The following is a 17,617-nucleotide window of genomic DNA, read 5'->3' on the forward strand; positions in this document are numbered from 1 at the left end:
TCAGACGTATGATGTAATCGACTATTATCCCTTTTTAATACTATTTCGAGCACTGAGTGATGATGTCCATATTATGTAACTGCTGTGTACGTGAATAACTGATCCTGGCACGTACATGGTTCGCATTCGGTTTGCCTTCTAAAACCGGGTGTGACAAGAGAGTTGCTTATTGGTCTCTTAAATAGCATTCTTGTGGAATTAGAAAGAGCTCTTTACAGATGATAGTAAAGGATGTGCACTTAAATACGAAACAGAACTATACTGGTCATCTAGAAAGAATAAATCTCTAGGTTAGTCCTTGTTTTATTAAGGTAAGTGGCTTTGTTTTCTTTTTCTTACTAAACAAGCAGGGCTTGCTTCAACACTTAATAAGTGGATTATTTCCTATCCAGAATTTGTCATAAGCATTACAAACTATAGGAAATGGTTACTTATACATATATAAGACTTGTTTTCTCGAATTTCTTTTTCAGTAATGGATATCGCTAGAAACAACCTATGTCAATTAATTAACTTGCTATTTTGCTAGGGGTATCATGTTGGACAATTACTGGAGAAAGACAAGCACCACGAATCAAAGCCTTGTATTTCAAGGCAATTCTAAGACAGGATAATTCATTCTTTGACATGGAAATGAGCACTGGGCAAGTGGTTGAGAAGATGGCAGGGGATACATTTCTAATTCAAGATGCCATTGGAGAAAATGTATGCTACTTTTAGCCTGTAGGAAGTGAAAAGCTAATAGCTAAACCACATTTCTTCTTTGATTTACATGTTTTGAAGGCTTTGATGTGTAGTTGCACTGCTTCTTCTCTTAGTGAAATGTGTAACAAACCAAAGTAAACTATTAGCTTAGGAAAAAGATGGCTAAATGCAAAATTACCTAATTTATCTGAACCACAAAAGTACTGATGACAACTTTTTCGGTGCCATGGTTTGTCGTCATGGATTCTTGTATAGAGTTGTAGTAGGCACTTTAAAAAGGTGGGATGTAGGTAATTTTTTTTGACTAATCAAACACATAATCAGTATTAACAAAATTGTTTTCAACACAATTATATCAAAAATTTGCAAGGGGAGTAACTGCCACTAGGCAGAGCAAACGAATGCTGAAGTAGACAACCTGGGCTGAAAGGAAACGACTTGTGCATATGTGGAACTCAAAGACCACAAGTTTAGAACTATCAATAATGCAATCTGAATTCATACATCATCTTGGAATTTCTTAACTAAGACACTACACATGTTACACAAAAACTTCAGAAGGATTCAAGGATAAGAATTCAACACAAACACTGGTCGAAATGCACAAGAGAACCTACAAGTAGCATCATAAGTATCCTACATTAGCAATTTACAAAAAGAATAATGTTGGAACCACCTGAGGAGACAACATTTGCCCACTTATCAACAAAACAAACACACATTCATTAAACCGCTGGAAAATGGCCATCTCTACTGGAAGCGGTCGAGTAATTGAACAGGCATCCAACTCTGGTGTTGGTTCAGAGGCCAAGACACTTGTTATAATGATTTCTTGTGGTATAACCTGAATTATGATGCCTTTTGAACCCAACTCGTGTTCTCTGTTTACCTTGTTTCTAACTCTACTCTACATATGTGCATATGTATTGTCTTTAACTTTGGAGTATGAAATTAAGCATTCCACCTCATTAGCATCCCCACATCCAATTTCGACATCGATTTCCTCATGGTTGTGCCTATGTGAAATCTTCATCAGATCACCATCAGTATCAAGGCCATCCCCCACTTTTGCTCGAGGACCACCAACTCATTCTTCTTCAGCCTCTCCAGCACGGTTAGCTGGTGCAGCTCACACTTTCTCTTGTATGTGCGCCTAGAACTTATGTTTAGAAGGTTCTATCTTGGCACAAACTACTCCTTAAAAGTTACCCAGACACCCTTGATCATAAACATTAGCCTGCCATCTGATCTGTACTGAAATATAAGTGAACTGAAGTGAAGAAATGTTGAGATTGCAGTTCAGTTAGAAATCTAGAACCTATGTTGTCCCAATTTCCAAAGTAGGACTATAGGAGTATGCTTCTGAATGGGAGTAACTTTGATTCTTTGAAAAAAAAGAATCATTATGGATAGAGGGGAGGATTGCATTAGTATTCACGAAAAATATGTCGACTTAAAACTAAAGCAAAGGCCAGATATTGTTGACTTCCCTTCATTAAGGTGCTTTGCGTAATTTATTTCTACTGAAATCATCTAGGGCCTAGGAAGACAGAAACCTTGTTTCTTTAATTTGCATGCACACCCAGTCTTTTTATTTCCTTGTATTATTATTTCTAAATAATTTTGAATTCTTCTTTAGTTTAGACAAATAATTAGCAGTTATGGTCACCTTTTCAAACCCTTGAATAGTTTTCTGATTTGTGGCATGGCGGGCGTGGGGAAGGCATTGAAAATAAAAAATTAGCCATGTTGAGCGTGCCATGGCTGGACCTTGAATCCATGCCTCTCTCTTCTCTTCTACATATTAATCCTTATCTCAACTATTTTGGAACTAAAAATTCATGTCAATGATCTAGCATATTACACTGAAACTAATTTCGAAGTTTTTCTTTGTTATCTAAAACCAAAATAAGAATGGATTCATCCTATATAGTAGAAGAAAAGGAATTTATTATTATTACTCAAAAACTCTCAGTAGTGTCAATTTTGGGGTCAATTGTGTGGTGCCATGAACAATAGAAGTCTAAGATTTACCTATAGAAAACTAAAAGATGCACATGAACCTACTATAAAGCACTTGAGACATCATCATTAGTTAAGAGAATTAGATGCAGATAACTTACCTTTGGTATTTTGAAGGGAGTTTTTGGCTTCGATTTGCAACTATATTTGAGCAATTGAGTGTCTTTTTTGGAGCAATACATGCCTTAAGAACCATGAGGGAAGAAATTGAAGGATAGTAGCTAGAACAAATTATTAATAGAACATAAACCTATAATCCCTGTTTTGAAACTGTGGACCATTGCACTAAGGCTGTCTCTAGCAGCCTTCCTATCCCACTCCCTATTTAAAACTACACTCTTTAAACAATACAGTCTATAATGTAAAACAACTGTTTTGCACGACCATATGCACGCAATGCTGAGCATGACTTAAGGATATTTAGAGTTTTAAATTAGCCCAATTCAACCCCCTCTTGGGCATTCAATCCTTTAATGTTCCTTAGGCTCTTAATAGGTAGTAGAGATATTAGGGTACCCCAGACAAAGAGGGTTTGATTATATTTTAAAAAATGTTACAATCGTGGAATATAGAATTGAATTAACTAAGGGCATGGTGCATTTCATGTCTTCCTGGATGCACACCTCTCAAGGACTGCAAACCTGTTGCATGCCACAAATACAACAGAACCACTAGCTCCATTCTTTGCCTCTTGCAAGTAACGTGGCCTACCAACAGAATCCTTGGGAGCAATGTAGAGATCATATGGACCCTCATCAGCATCAGAGCAAAACAAGACAACATTCTCGATTGGGCTGTAGGACAACGTCTTGGGTGATTGGTTCAAGTTGTCTGATCCATGTTTTCTTATTGTAGCCACTTGAACTTCCTTCTAGGTGGAGTACACAAAGAATCAGATAAACTAATCCTTCTGTCAGCGTTTCGACCCCGGGGGGTCCCTGGACCGATGAGTAAATTGTCGCCGCGTGTCCTAGCCCAGATGGGTCGGCGCGAGATGGAGCACGAAGGGGGGGAAGAAACAGGCAAAGGGGAAACCCGCGGCCTTCGTGTTGCCCTACGTCCAGGTAGGGTGCGCTTGCAGTAGGGGGTTACAAGCGTTCGCGTGGGAGAGAGAGAGAGAGAGAGGGCGAGAGCCTTATGCGTCGGCCCGTTCTCCCGCGCGGCCAACCTTCTCGTACGAGAGCCCTGGACCTTCCTTTTATAGGCGTAAGGAGAGGGTCCAGGTGTACAATGGGGGGTGTAGCAGTGTGCTAACGTGTCTAGCAGAGAGGAGCTAGGGCCCTAAGTACATGCCGTCGTGGCAGTCAGAGAGGTTTTGGCACCCTGTTCATGTGATGTCGTGGCCGTCGGAGGAGAGCTGGAGCCCTGCGGAAGGACAGTTGTCGGGGCTGTCGAATCCTTGCTGACGTCTCCTTGCTTCCGTAAGGGGCTAAGAGCCGCCGTCGTCATGGAGCACGCGGGGCACCATCATTATTTGTTTACCGGGGCGAGCCAGATGGGACGCCGGTCTTGTTCCCCATAGCCTGAGCTAGCTAGGGGTAGGGTAATGATGCCCCCCCCCTGTGACGTGGTTGGTCCGAGCCCTCGGTCGGGCGAGGCAGAGGCTCCTCCGAGGTCGAGGTTGAGTCCGAGCCCTGGGGTCGGGCGAGGCGGAGTCCATCGTCTTCCGGAGCCGAGGCTGAGTCCGAGCCCTAGGGTCGGGCGAGGCAGAGTTCGTCGTCTTCCGGAGCCGAGGCTGAGTCCGAGCCCTGTGGTCGGGCGAGGCGGAGTCCGTCGTCTTCTAGAGCCGAGGCTGAGTCGTGGTTGAGTCCGAGCCCTAGGGTCGGGCGAGGCAAAGCCCATCTTCCGAGGACGAGACAGGGGCCGAGCCCTGGGGTCGGGCGAGGCGGAGTTTCCTATGGCGCCCGAGGCTGGACTTAGCTGCTGTCAGCCTCACTCTGTCGAGTGGCACAGCAGTCGGAGCGACGCAGGCGGCGCTGTTTTCTTGTCAGGTCAGTCAGTGGAGCGGCGAAGTGACTGCGGTCACTTCGGCTCTGTCGACTGAAGAGCGCGTATCAGGATAAGGTGTCAGACGATCCTTGCATTAAATGCTCCTGCGATACGGTCGGTTGGCGTGGCGATCTGGCCAAGGTTGCTTCTCTGCGAAGACTGGGCCTCGGGCGAGCCGAAGGTGTGTCCGTTGCTTGAGGGGGCCCTCGGGCGAGACGTGAATCCTCCGGGGTCGGCTGCCTTTGCCCGAGGCTGGGCTCGGGCGAGGCGAGATCGTGTCCCTTGAGTGGACTGAGCCTTGACCTTAATCGCACCCATTAGGCCTTTGCAGCTTTGTGCTGATGGGGGTTACCAGCTGAGATTAGGAGTCTTGGGGTACCCCTAATTATGGTCCCCGACAGTAGCCCCCGAGCCTCGAAGGGAGTGTTGATACTCGCTTGGAGGCTTTTGTCGCACTTTTTTGCAAGGGGACCGACCTTTCTCGGTTGCGTTTCGTTCTGGTGGGTGCGCGCGAGCGCACCCGCCGGGTGTAGCCCCCGAGGCCTCGGAGGAGTGGTTTGACTCCTTCGAGGTCTTAGCGCGTTTCGTGTGGCAGAACCTCCCAAGTTATTGGGCCCACATGCACCTGTCCTTGTCTCAAAGACCTCAGACTGCTATGCATGTGCACCAGATAACTTAACAGGATCCGTCCGATTGCCCCAAGGACATCGGATAAACCACGAACAACCAGAACCGCGGGATTAAGTAACACAAATCACACACACAACATTTTTGCAGCGGAAATCTTATTACCAAATTTTACAGGTTACATCAAGTTTTATAATGTACATGATCGGAGTGATTACTACAGTGATTCAAAGAAAGAAACTTTGAACTGTTATAAATTATTTATAGTTTTAAAATATATGCTAGCTCAAGTGACCATCCTCAATAAGAAGATAAAGACGGAATATACTTATATAAGAAGGCCGAGCCCACCGGCACTTAACACCATCAACAGCAGCACAAAACTATAACCTGAAAAACAACAGGGAATAAAACCCTGAGTATGAAATTACTCAGCAAGACTTACCCGACTAAAGAAAAGACTCTCAAGGGTATGCTGGATAAATAGGAATCAAGGAGAGGCTTTAGCAAGAATCAACTTAGATACTTTTGCAGAAATAGCTTACTAAAGTGAGTACTTACTTTCAATATTTTAACGCCAGATTGAATATTAATAGACACTGTTTGCATCTAGTCTAATTTCATCATCTCATCAATACAACATCCTTTTTATTCATAATGTTCACATCCTGACTTAGGTTGTAGGGAAGTGACCAAGTCTTCATAACCGCGAAGGTACGGCGATCCGAATCGATTATACTCAGCTGAGGATCTCCAATCACACGACATATGTAGCACTTAACCCTTGCATATGTCAACCCGCCACCGGGGTTCTTAAGACCAGATCAGGTTCACGCAAACCGAGAGCACAGATACACCAACGTCCAGCCTCTTGCCACGGTGGGTACACACTACTCTCGCCACCGCTCCACGCCCATTTCATGTTATCTTATTCTGGCCTTAGTCTGCCCGAGGCAAGGCTTACCCATGACGAGGCATGTGACCAGTTAAAGGGTCCTTGATCAGCACGCCTACATACGCATTCAATCCTTAATCAACCTGGGTAGAACATCACCTGTTCCTAACCCAAGTCTCAATTTAAGTATTTCCATCCTTAGGATTGTTTCTGTTCCTTAGGATGAAAAGAGCATCACAGGGAACTTTGCAGTAAGATCCCACCATTGCTCCAAATGAAAATATTCTTGCAGGTAGAAGCCATCCTTTCTCGAGCTAGGCTAAGGACAACCCCTATCCACAAGATCTAAGCAGGGCTAAGCATTTTTGTAAATCATGTTTTTGATACTTCACCAAAAGTATCTATAAAGGTATGGATATCAAGGAAAGCAATGCATCAAAGGGTTCCAAGCAACTCCTATAAACCTAATGCACATTTCACTAGACTTAAAGTGTGCGAAAATTATTTAAAAACACAAGGAAGGGGTTGCATGCACCGGGGCTTGCCTGGAATAACACTAGATTAGTGTTTGTTAGTTGACGTCCACTTGACGATCATCCTTGTCTTAGCACTTGATCAGGCAGGTTCGTCCATCAGCATCACCATGCGAAGTAGTCCACGCTTGGGGTCGACTTGGCTTGTCTTCCGCATCGCGCGATTAATTAACGTACCTGAATGAAATGCATTATACACATGAATGCATATAGACAGGAATATTTTAAACCTAAAAAGTATTACGCGATAGCGAATTAAAGAGCTAGCGGCGAGGCGTTGTACAATTTCATACGGAGACACTAGTTATCGACGTATGACTAAGCGCAATAATCACGCTTCTTTAAATTAAACGAACCTAATGCAAACATCACGAACAACACACTAAGCATGAATTTTATATCTTTCTTAGCTAACACATAATACTAAAGACTAACAATACTTAGGTTAATTAATCTAGTATACCTCGGACTTAGAATAACAATTAGTAGCTTTACAATTAGCTTTAAAATTACTATTCCATAGTCTCATAAGTAGAGTATTATCAAGGACTATAGATCTTTATAAGACCATAATCTTAAGGCCTAATGGCTTAAAACATTAATGTAGACCCTTTATCATGAAATTCTCATATTTTAACCGAAACAGATTTGTTGACGTTATTCATTTAAATTATTCCAGTAGCAATCAACATTCATCCTTATTCCAGTAGCAATCAACATTCATCCATGACACTCAATCTATTACTAAACATAGAATATAATAACTACCAGATAAAATCATTGACTTTATCATGGGGTTTCTTGTATTTTGACTAAAATTGGCTCGCTAACGCTACTCGCTTCCAATTTATTTAGGGACGACACAACAGAGCAGCATACCTAAAATAGTAAGAATATGGAGCTCATCACAGAGCGCGCCTGCTAAACATGAGAATCATCATGACTAATAAATCTAGCTAATCCAATCATCGAACTAATAATAGAAATAGCGAATCAACTCACCATACTGCAATTTGACTCGATCATGACACGAACGATGACGACCTTCAATTAAAGTCTTCGACCGAGCACTTGATGAGCGATACACAGGGGCCTCGTTCATGACCAGATACCCATAGGATTCATTTTGTCGAGCTGGTGGCGCGTGGCCAGCACAAGAGCGTCTTCACGGCTTGCTGTCGACACAAGGGAAGCAGATTGATTTAACACGATGAGCGGAAGCACTCATGACACAAAGAAGTCCCCACGACAATGTCGGGGAAGTGGCTATAGGTTGTGGCAACGAGCTTCACGAACTTGGCGTAGATGAGGATGGCGATCGACGACATCGATGTGTTAGCACGACGATTTCCATTCGACGAAGACGATGGCATGACGACTCGTTCGAGTTTTTTGTCGAGCACTTGGTGGACATCACACAGGACGAGTCCGATGCGGCGCTTGGGGTGACGGCGAGCGACTGAGCCTCTATGGCGAGGATGGGGAAGTAGGAAAGGGCGCGACGAGAACCATGGCCAGGATTTGGGCGAGCTGAGTGACGACGCGCTACATCCAATCGAAGCCGGCATGGGGCGCAGTCCGACCTCGAGAGGACCGAGATGAAGTCCGGGCGTCCAGCGCCATGCTGAGGCCGAGCCCCACGACAGCTAGTGTGCTCGATAGCCATGGACGCGGCTTGGGCTGAGGCGAGCACTAGAGAAGAACAGCGGCGACAAGGCAAGAAGATGGCTGGCGAGCTGGGCACCGGCGACCAGAGAACCACGACATCCGAGCTGCGGACGGACGAGCAGGAAAGCATCAGAGAGCAAGGCGACTATAGAAGATGGGTGAGGGAGCACCGGCCAGCAGAAGAGCAGAGGCCGAGCGAGCTAGGGACTGGTGACCGAGCGCCAAGGAAAGGAAGAAGAGGGAGCAGGTGCGGCAAAGGAAGGGAGGAGCAGAGACGTGCGTTGATGGTCTGTAGTAGATGCAGTCCATGCATCGGCTGGGATAAGGATTGGAGACCTGTTCGTGCTGGAAATATCAGAGAGAACATCGGCTGAAAAAAATCGGAGGGGGAGAGAGCGGCTTGGCGTGCAGTGTCTTGGACTCTTGGTGAAGAGGCGAGAAGAAACTGCGCTGTGCGTCAAGAGAGATATGCTTCAATGAGATACGGCTGGTATCTGGCACCTTGTCCATCGTGAGCAGTGAGCAGGAAAATATCCAACTGTAGAGCGGCAGTTGCTGTGAGGGAGTCAAAAATCTGATGATAAGGCTGAGCTCTACAAAAAAAAAAAAAATCAACGAACAGATATGGGATGGGTACGATTGGGAGATAAAGGAGATTAGAGTAAGCGGTGGGGAAGAAAAAGTTAGATCCTTCCATCGTTTTTTAAACAAAAGCATACAAAAATTAACTCGGTTCTTAGGTGAGGGTTTTAGTGAGATGCAAATCGACCAATCAAAATAATATTGGCCACAAGATTTCAGACGTGGTTGGTTTGGTTGAAATCAGTTGTACATTCATCTGATATCTGAAACATTTGATTTCCCCGCCACAGATAACTTACTGAAGAAATAATTTCTAATTTATTAACCTTGCGCACGATTTCCCAGTTAACACACGGGATCAAGATTATTTTGAACTGAAAACTTTATTCGTCGAATTCTAAATAAATTTGTTTTGGGAAAAATTACAAGGCTGAGTTTTAGCCCGATGTTGATGGATCAAACCATACGATATCGAATTCGATATTTTAATAGACATTCAATTTAGTTGAACCTAAACGAATTTCGCCGTTATCCGATAAATTTGAATAGCACCGGACACGAGATTTTGGAAGGTCGATAAAGTCTAAATTTCACGAAATATTTTGGACAGTCCAGATAGTTGGAGACAGATGCTATACGGCAAACGGCTACACACTCTATTTTCTGAATCACGAAACAGAAAATCCGAGGTTTACGATTCTGACTAAATTTTGTTTAGATAAATTTTTGTGATTATTCCGGCCATGATGCAAGCGGACCAGATCGACATGAGTTTGGCTTCGCTATTTTAATCTGCTCTGCGTGATTCGACCGAAATTAGCCGAAACCAGAGCCGCTAATGTATACGCGATTTCGTCGTCAAAACAGCGTGCGGACGAATAAATCGAATCATATTCGCGCGCACGATTTCACTTAGACGACGCGCGATCCTAAATATTTTCCTCGAATTATTTTAGTCGTCGAGCACAAATTAATTTGCCCAGGATAAACATCATCCGAGTGAGTCGGGCTTCCGAATTCGTATTCGCGCGAGCGACGAATTTTAAATAATCATCGGACGCACCGATTTTCAGAACAAATATGCCCCGAACAGCACAAAAATTTAGGAAGAGCTCGGACAGATAAAAAATAACAACGACGTCGCATTCGCGACAGACGAGACAAATGCGATATTAAAATCACGATAGGCGAAAATAATTAGACCTTAGTGTCCGTCTTATTCACTGATATCATGTGCTTAAATCCGTACTCGTTGTCGAGCGGAATATAAACACCTGGGGTGTTACATTTCGTGATGCTTCGGCCGGTCTGGTTGTTCCCTCATGCGAACTGGCCGTAGCCCGGGTGCATAGTCGAGTCCCAAGTTCTCGGGCTGGTATGTTGACGCTGTCAACGGTTTGGCCGGAGCCGGGTTTGCGAGAGCAGCCCCCGAGCCTCCGCGCAGAGCGAGAGGACGGTCAAGGACAGACTCGGCTTTTTTCATACGCCCCTGCGTCGCCTTTCTGCAAGGAGGGGGGGGGGGGGAAAGCGCCATGCTGCCCTTGGAGGGCGCCGAACATGGTGTCTCCAGTGAGTTGCTAACGGGTGATCCGAGTGGATGCCCGTGCCCCATTCGTTAGGGGTCGGCTAGTGGCCCGGGTGATTTGCCGGACCCGGTCCCCTTTTGACGGGTGATTTGCCGGACCCAGTCCCCTTTTGACGGGGTCCGAGGGCTCGATGCCTCCCTCTGGTGGGATTCCGTTACAAAATCGTTCCCGTCGGTCTCGGAAATGTCCTAGGGTACCTCAGGAGCGTAGCCCGAGCCTTGGTTATGTATCGAACGTACCCAAGGTCATCCCTCGCTCTGCGCACTCTGAGGCGGCTGTCGAACCCTTCACGGGCCAGCCTACGAACCCCTGATCAGTAGTGGGCGCGGAGCCCGAGTGGCCTGAGGCGGCCGTTGAACCCTTCCGAGGGGCCGACCTTCGAACCTCTGACCAGTAGTGGGCGTGGAGCCCGAGTGCTCTGAGGCGGCTGTTGAACCCTTCCGAGGGGCCAGCCTTCGAACCTCTGATCAGTAGGGGGGCTCGGGGCCTGCTTCCTTCGCGGAGAAGGATCCCTTTCGGAGTATCCCCTTTCCCGGTCCCTGTGGCAAGAGAGAGAAAGAGGAAGCGGAAAAGGATACGAAATCGAGTGACGTGGCACACCTTTTTGACGCGGTCATCATGGCGGAGGTGAAGCGTCGCCTGCTTCGCCTGCCAAAGTTGCCGCCTGTCCTGCCGCAAAGTTAATGCGACGGGACGAGTGGTTCGCGTAGCAGCCGTTGTGCGTGCGAGCCGTTCGAGGAACGGGCGTCTCGCTTTGAGTTTTGAATCTCGCGGCGGGTTCGGGCGAAGTGTTGAACGGGTCTCGCCTGAGCCTTTATATATTCGGGAGAGGGACCGGTGACGGTTCTTCACTCTGCTGCTCGCTTCCCACTTAGGTTTTCGCAACCCGAGGGAATAGTCAGAGAAAGGAAATCGCGCACCTCGTCCTCTCCGCCGCCACCTCTTCTGTTTGGTGATGGCCGACCGGGTGACCGTTGTTTCGCCGCGTGACCCGTGGCCTTTCTCCACCGTCACGGCGGATGATCTGGAGGCCCTTGTTGCTGATGGTTTGCTTCGCCCTCTCTCCTGTGACTCACAGCCGGAGTGGATGGCCCCTCTGAGCGGAGCCGCCCCGTCCCCGCCGCCGGGGTATGTGCTGAGCTTCGTCTCCTTTCACGAGCGGGGGTTCGGAGTGCCGGCAAGCCGTTTTATGCGGGCGATTCTGCACGTCTACGGGGTGGAGCTACACAATCTCAGTCCCAACTCCATCTCGCAAGCAACCATCTTCGCGGCGGTTTGCGAAGGATATTTGGGGATCGCCCCCCACTGGGACCTATGGACCCATCTCTTCTCCGTGGAGCTTTTTGCCTTGTCGACGGGGGAAAGAAGAGTTCGCATGGCGGTGCGGGCCGGTGGCTGCATCCTCCAGTTGAGGCAGGCGCGGGCGCTGCAGTACATCCCTGCCGTCCTCGCGTCTTCGAACAAAGGGTGGCAGCGTTGGTGGTTTTATCTCCGAAATGACGACGGGAGGCTCCCGTCGTTTTCTCAACGAGTGGTGACCGCCGCCAGCGATAACTGGCGCTACGGGGCCCCGTGTGAGAGACAGAAGAATCTCCAGCCCCTTTTGAAGGCCTTGGAGGAGCTACGAGAAGGAGGGCTCACCGCCGCGGGGGTGGTTGCCGCCATTCATCGCCGGAGGGTTGTAACACCCACTTTGTAATTTGCTAGAAATAATACCCATAGATAAACAATTTCTCTTTATGTGAGTTTGACCTTTTATGCATCATCACGTGTGAACACCATCTTTAAAAACAAATCATAAAAATAAATACCACTAAATCATGCAACATGCTGGAGTTTAATGTTTGTGCATTTAATGAAAAGAGTAATACCACTAATAGAAATAAATTAGTGGCAAAAGCAAGGATTTAATACCTAATCTGAGAGTTTGAAAAAGAGAAGATATATAAAATATAAAGAAAGTTTATATATATTTCCAAACTTAGTAACTTAAGGCCACAATATAACTTGAAGATAAATGTGTCACAAGTTTGAATTTAAATTAGGATTTAAATTTGAATTTGTGAAATAATAGAGAAAGAGGAAAGTAAAAGGAAAAGGAAATAAAAATAGGAAAACCGGTACTAGGCCCAAAGTGAACGAAGCTCGGCCCACTACCACTGATTTCCCCTCCACGTGACCCATCAGGCTGGGATCAGCGCCGACATGTGGACCCGGGGGAGCAGCCTTCCGTGCATTGCGCAGCTCACTGCCTGGGCGCGCCTGGCGACTTACGTGTGGGGCCACCGTGTAAAACCCATCACTCCTGCGTCCTCCTATTTTTCTCCAGTGTATGGCGCGTGGGTCCCAGTCATCGGTCATAGTCCACGCACTTGGTCGTCTCCTTCCTTTGCTCTCGGAGGAAGCGGCAACGAACTCGCGCATAGCTCGCGCATCTCCAGACCCGTTCTCCAGTGCGCCAGGGTCCGAGTCGTCGACAATATAAAATGGGGGAGGGCACCGCGGCCACCCCATCCACTTGATGGCCGTCGGCCACCTCGGGTGAAGCCAGGCGCCCCACCAAGCATCCAAGAGAGAGAGAGAGAGAGAGCAGGGAAGCACCGCCGCCGGGGATTCTCGACCTGGGCGTCGCTCTGGTCTCGGCTTGCGGTTGGGGATGCTCGCTTGTGTTATCCACACGTCTCCATGTTCCTTCCGGGAGAGGATGTCCTCTAGGGGTGGACTAATTGCTCGCCGGAGCAATACTCGGCCGCGGATTTGCAGCTCGCCATGGACCGCTCCCACCACTACACCCTTGCTGGTAAGACTACCTCCTTGTCACCCGCTTTGCCCTTCTCAATGTGTAGCACCGTTCTAATCGGGGGTTAGGGTGTTGCGCACCGGGATGGCCGTCTCCGGCCATGGCCGTCGCCGTGGGGCAAGGCTCCGTTGCTCGGCGCGGTGGGTAAGGTGTCGATGAACGACCGTCGTTGGATCGATCACCGGCGGATAGGATTAGAACCGGGGTCAGCGCTTCAGTTCATTAAATCCAGGGCGTTCAGAACTAATCGGGTGGATAGGATTTAGTCAAACGCGTGGACGTTCCGTGTGCCATGGATCTCTGATCCAAGGGCCTGGATGGGATACCGGTTCACAATCTAATCCGAACCGCATTCTGGTGATCGGACGGCTGGGAGTTCACGATACCCTTCCGTGATGGCGGTTTTGTGAAAAAGTCCCTGACCAAAGTGCAAATCAACCCGCGGTCCGCTACAGAGAGTTCGGAGTCTTAGGGTTTTTTATACCAGAGCCCCTGCACTCTTTATATATTCTGCGCGCAGTCCAGGAAATAAAGAAATTAGGGAAAATGAATTTAGAAATTGATTTTGGATTTATAAATAATTCCAAGAACTCATTTTATTCATAGAAAATTCATACTGTAACACCCTGAATTTGGGGGTATAAAATTTCTTTGCTCATATTCACAAATTCAGGTGTTACTTCCTTTTCTCATCCTTCCTAATTCTTTTCTCTCTCATTTCTATAGGAGCTAAGTGCTTATTTTACTTGTAATTATAGTCTATTATGTTAAACCCTAAGGGAGTATGAATTGTTGCATCATGTTGAACCCTAGATTTCACTTTTGTTTGGTGCATAATTCTCAAAAAGTCTAATTTGGATTTTGGGGCTCATTTGAATTTGAATCAAATAGAATAGGTAAAAAGAAAAGGGAAAAACAATTCAGAATAAAAGAAAAAGGCAAAGAGGCCCAACCCAGCCGCCCCCTCGGCCTTTCGGCCCAGCCGGCCCATTCCCGCGCGCGCGCCTCTCTCCCCTCCTCTCTCTGCGCAGCGGGCCCGGCCTGTCGGCGCGGTCGCCTTCCGCGTACCCGCCTCCCTCTCTCACTGCTCGCCCGGCCCCACCTGTCGGCGCTGCCGCTTTCCCCCGCGCGCCCGCTCCCTCGCTCTCTCTCTGCCCGTGGGCCCAACCCGTCAGCCCTGCTTCTCTCGCGCCCGCACCCGCTTTCTTCTCTCTCTCTGTGTTGCGGGCCCGGCTTGTCAGCCCCGTCGTCCCCGCGTAACCGCCGCCGAGCTGCTCGCGCCCGCCTTCCCCGCGCCCACGTCGCGCGTGGGACTCGCCCCACCTCGCCCTCGGCCACTTGTGCCCCGAGCCCCACTCGCCCTCACCCTCTCCCCCCATTTGCGCCCAGTAGACCCTCTTTCCCCCCTCGCTGCGCGCACGCAGAGCGCCGCCGCCATAACCCCGCCGTCCCGAGCTCGGTTTCTCGTCGCCGTTGGAGCTCCGCCGCGCCCTTAGCCCCGGTGAGCTCCGCCCCGACGTCCGCAACCCGGAACGCGCCCCAATTCCCTCTCCCCCTCCCTATTTCTCTCTGCCCGCGCTCACCCGTCGTCCGCCGTGCAGCCGCCACCGTCGACCCGGGTCCCCGTCGCGTCTCTGTCGCCGCCGAGGAGTCCCCGGAGCCCGCCTTGAGGTAAGGGACCTCTCCCGCCCCTATCGCCCCTTGTTTTGCTCTCTGTTGCGTTTGATTGCTCGCCGGAGTAGAATAACCCCGCCGCCGAGCCGCCCCGCCGTGAACCGCCCCCCTCCGGTGCCTCTGCCCCGACCCAGACCCCACCAATGGAGTCCCCGTGCCCTCCCCGACCTCCCCGACCACTCGGATTGCCCCAGAGCCCCGCCAGTCGCCCGTGCCCCTCGTCTCCGGCGAGCCCTCCGCCGCGGGGACGAGCGCCGCCGCCCCAGCTAGCCGTAGGGAAGACCCAGGCCGCCCATCCGATCTCCGTCGTTCAACCCAGATCGGGCGGTCCTGATTCAACTCGCCCAGACCTAATCCTGGCCGTCCGCCAGCGATCCAGCGGCCCAGGCCCACTACCCCCTCACCCCGTCTCTCTGCCCGCCAGGCCCCACTTGTCAGTCCGCCCGCGCGCGCTGTCCGCCCGGCCCCGCCTGCCAGTCGCCCGCGCCCGCGCTGTCCGCCCGGCCCCGCCTGTCAGCCGCTCACGCCGCCGCGCGCCCGCGCGCCCGCCGCGGGATCTAATCCTAGCCGCCGATCTGAGATCCAACGGCTGTAGGCGCCCGATACCCCTTCGCCCGCGCATTTTCTTAAAGAGCCCCCCTGTTTTCTGGAAATTGCGCCCGCCGTCCCTGGTTTCTCGCAGTTAAGTCCCTGGCCCTTTTATTTAATTAAAAATAAGTCCTTAGGGTATAATTTTAACCCCTAAACTTGTAAAATTCATAACTTTGTCATATGAACTCCAAATTAGGTGCTTCAAATTGCAAAATGTTCATAATATTATTATCTATCTGTTTATGCAATGTTTCCCTGCTGTTTCCATGTATTAATTAATAGCTAATCACTAGGATAGGATTAAGACTATTGAAACCTTATTTAAGATAATTGGAAATGAGTAGACTTTAATAAAAGTTGGATTACTTAAGTTTATGGACTTAAATACTTAAGTTTAGGAACTTAAACCAGATAATTATTTAATCCCACCACTAACTTAGACCTGATTAGTGGATAGTGAATCACTTTGTGTAGTCCTCTACCCCCAGACCTAGGGAACTTTAGAGTGCCTATCCCTTTTCTGTTATGAACTTGTGACCCCTCTCTGCTGCATATGTTTGGTATATTGTTTTTGTTTGTTATTTTCCCAAGTGCATAGTGTGAATGATTGCTTTGCGTAGACAACGAGCAGTCTGTGTTTCCCGAGGCAGTTGCAGAGGAAGTCCCTGATCAGCAGTTTGGTGAAGGCAAGTGTCCTCTGTCCCATTATGTCCTATTCATTTATAACTTGCTACCCCGCATTACTTACTTGAAACCTAAGGATTGGCTAGCTTTGCACTTTACTTTATCCTTGATGACCTTATGGGCTATTATGGTTAGCACTTTGCTATTGCTTTAACATAATCAATGAACATGATGTGGCTATTTATGATACTGTTATCCTGTTGATGTTGATGATCTTGTGATACTCTAGGGGGCTCAGGCTGTTTCCTGAGTACCTCTCCGTAAGGACTGGTTCGTTGAGAGACCACCCGGGATAACAGTGCAACCATGAGGGTGAAATGGGATGCCCTTAGCTGATTAATTGGATGAACTAGAGGTGTAGTTGCTTAGCCGTCGTGCCGTCAATGGGGTCCAGGCACAGTGCTTGCTCTGCCGAGGCTGAGTGCCGAGGTTCTTTCGTTTTGCTCTTTGTTAGTCACTCTCCTGCGGGGAGGGGTACTGTGTTTATCAAACTGGAGAAACCTAACGGGCAGCTATGATCTCTAGGGAATCTTTGTAAAAGCTACGTAGTGATGCCCTGCCGGACCACCTAGGTAGTGGTCAATGGGGATTAGCTCTCCCCGGGTAGAAAGGGAATCATGACTCATGGGTAAAGTGTGCAACCTCTGCAGAGGGTAGTGAAACTGGTATATCAGCCGTGCTCACGGTTAAGAGCAGCCTTGGGATCCTCTTTGATTAGGGATACAGATGGTTCGAGATACAATGATTATGACATGGTTTTGGTTCGACTATGATGATGATGTTCCTCGATGAGGAAATGGTTTACGGATTGGTTAATGCTAAAATCTGGCTTCTACTAATGATAAATACTTGACCAACTAAAAGCAACTGCTGGAGCCTAACCCCACATAAAGCTAGTCCACCTCAGCCAAACGGGACATTTGCTGAGTACGTTGATGTGTACTCATCCTTGCTTTACCACAAAACACCAGGTTGTCCGCATTGTAACCACTGCTCGGGAGAAGGCGAAGCCGTGGAAGGAGACTTCCAGGAGTTCCAAGACTACGATGAATTCTAGGTGTGGGTTGGCGGCAACCCCCAGTCAGCTGCCTGTGGAGGCTTTATCTTTACTGCGTTTCGTTTAGCACTTTGATTTACCTGTTAAGACAATGACTATGTGGATGTCTATGACTCTATGATGTAATAAGTACTCTTTTAAGTTATTATTCGAGCATTGTGTGATGATGTTCATTTATGTAATCGCTGTGTACGTGAGTTCTGA

The 17,617-nt window shown here is 48.3% G+C and overlaps 1 long non-coding RNA gene across 1 annotated transcript; it reads right to left on the minus strand.

Moving 5' to 3' along the window:
- Positions 1–1,131: 1,131 nt before the first annotated feature.
- LOC118472152 (uncharacterized) lies at positions 1,132–8,855 on the minus strand. Its single transcript, XR_004850035.1, has 3 exons — positions 8,068–8,855; positions 7,774–7,946; positions 1,132–6,948 (listed from the first exon to the last, which is right to left on the minus strand). It is a non-coding gene; the product is annotated as an uncharacterized lncRNA (long non-coding RNA).
- Positions 8,856–17,617: the final 8,762 nt, after the last annotated feature.

The sequence above is a fragment of the Zea mays genome, chromosome 6, assembly GCF_902167145.1.
Source record: "Zea mays cultivar B73 chromosome 6, Zm-B73-REFERENCE-NAM-5.0, whole genome shotgun sequence".
In the NCBI taxonomy this organism is placed as follows: Eukaryota; Viridiplantae; Streptophyta; class Magnoliopsida; order Poales; family Poaceae; genus Zea; species Zea mays.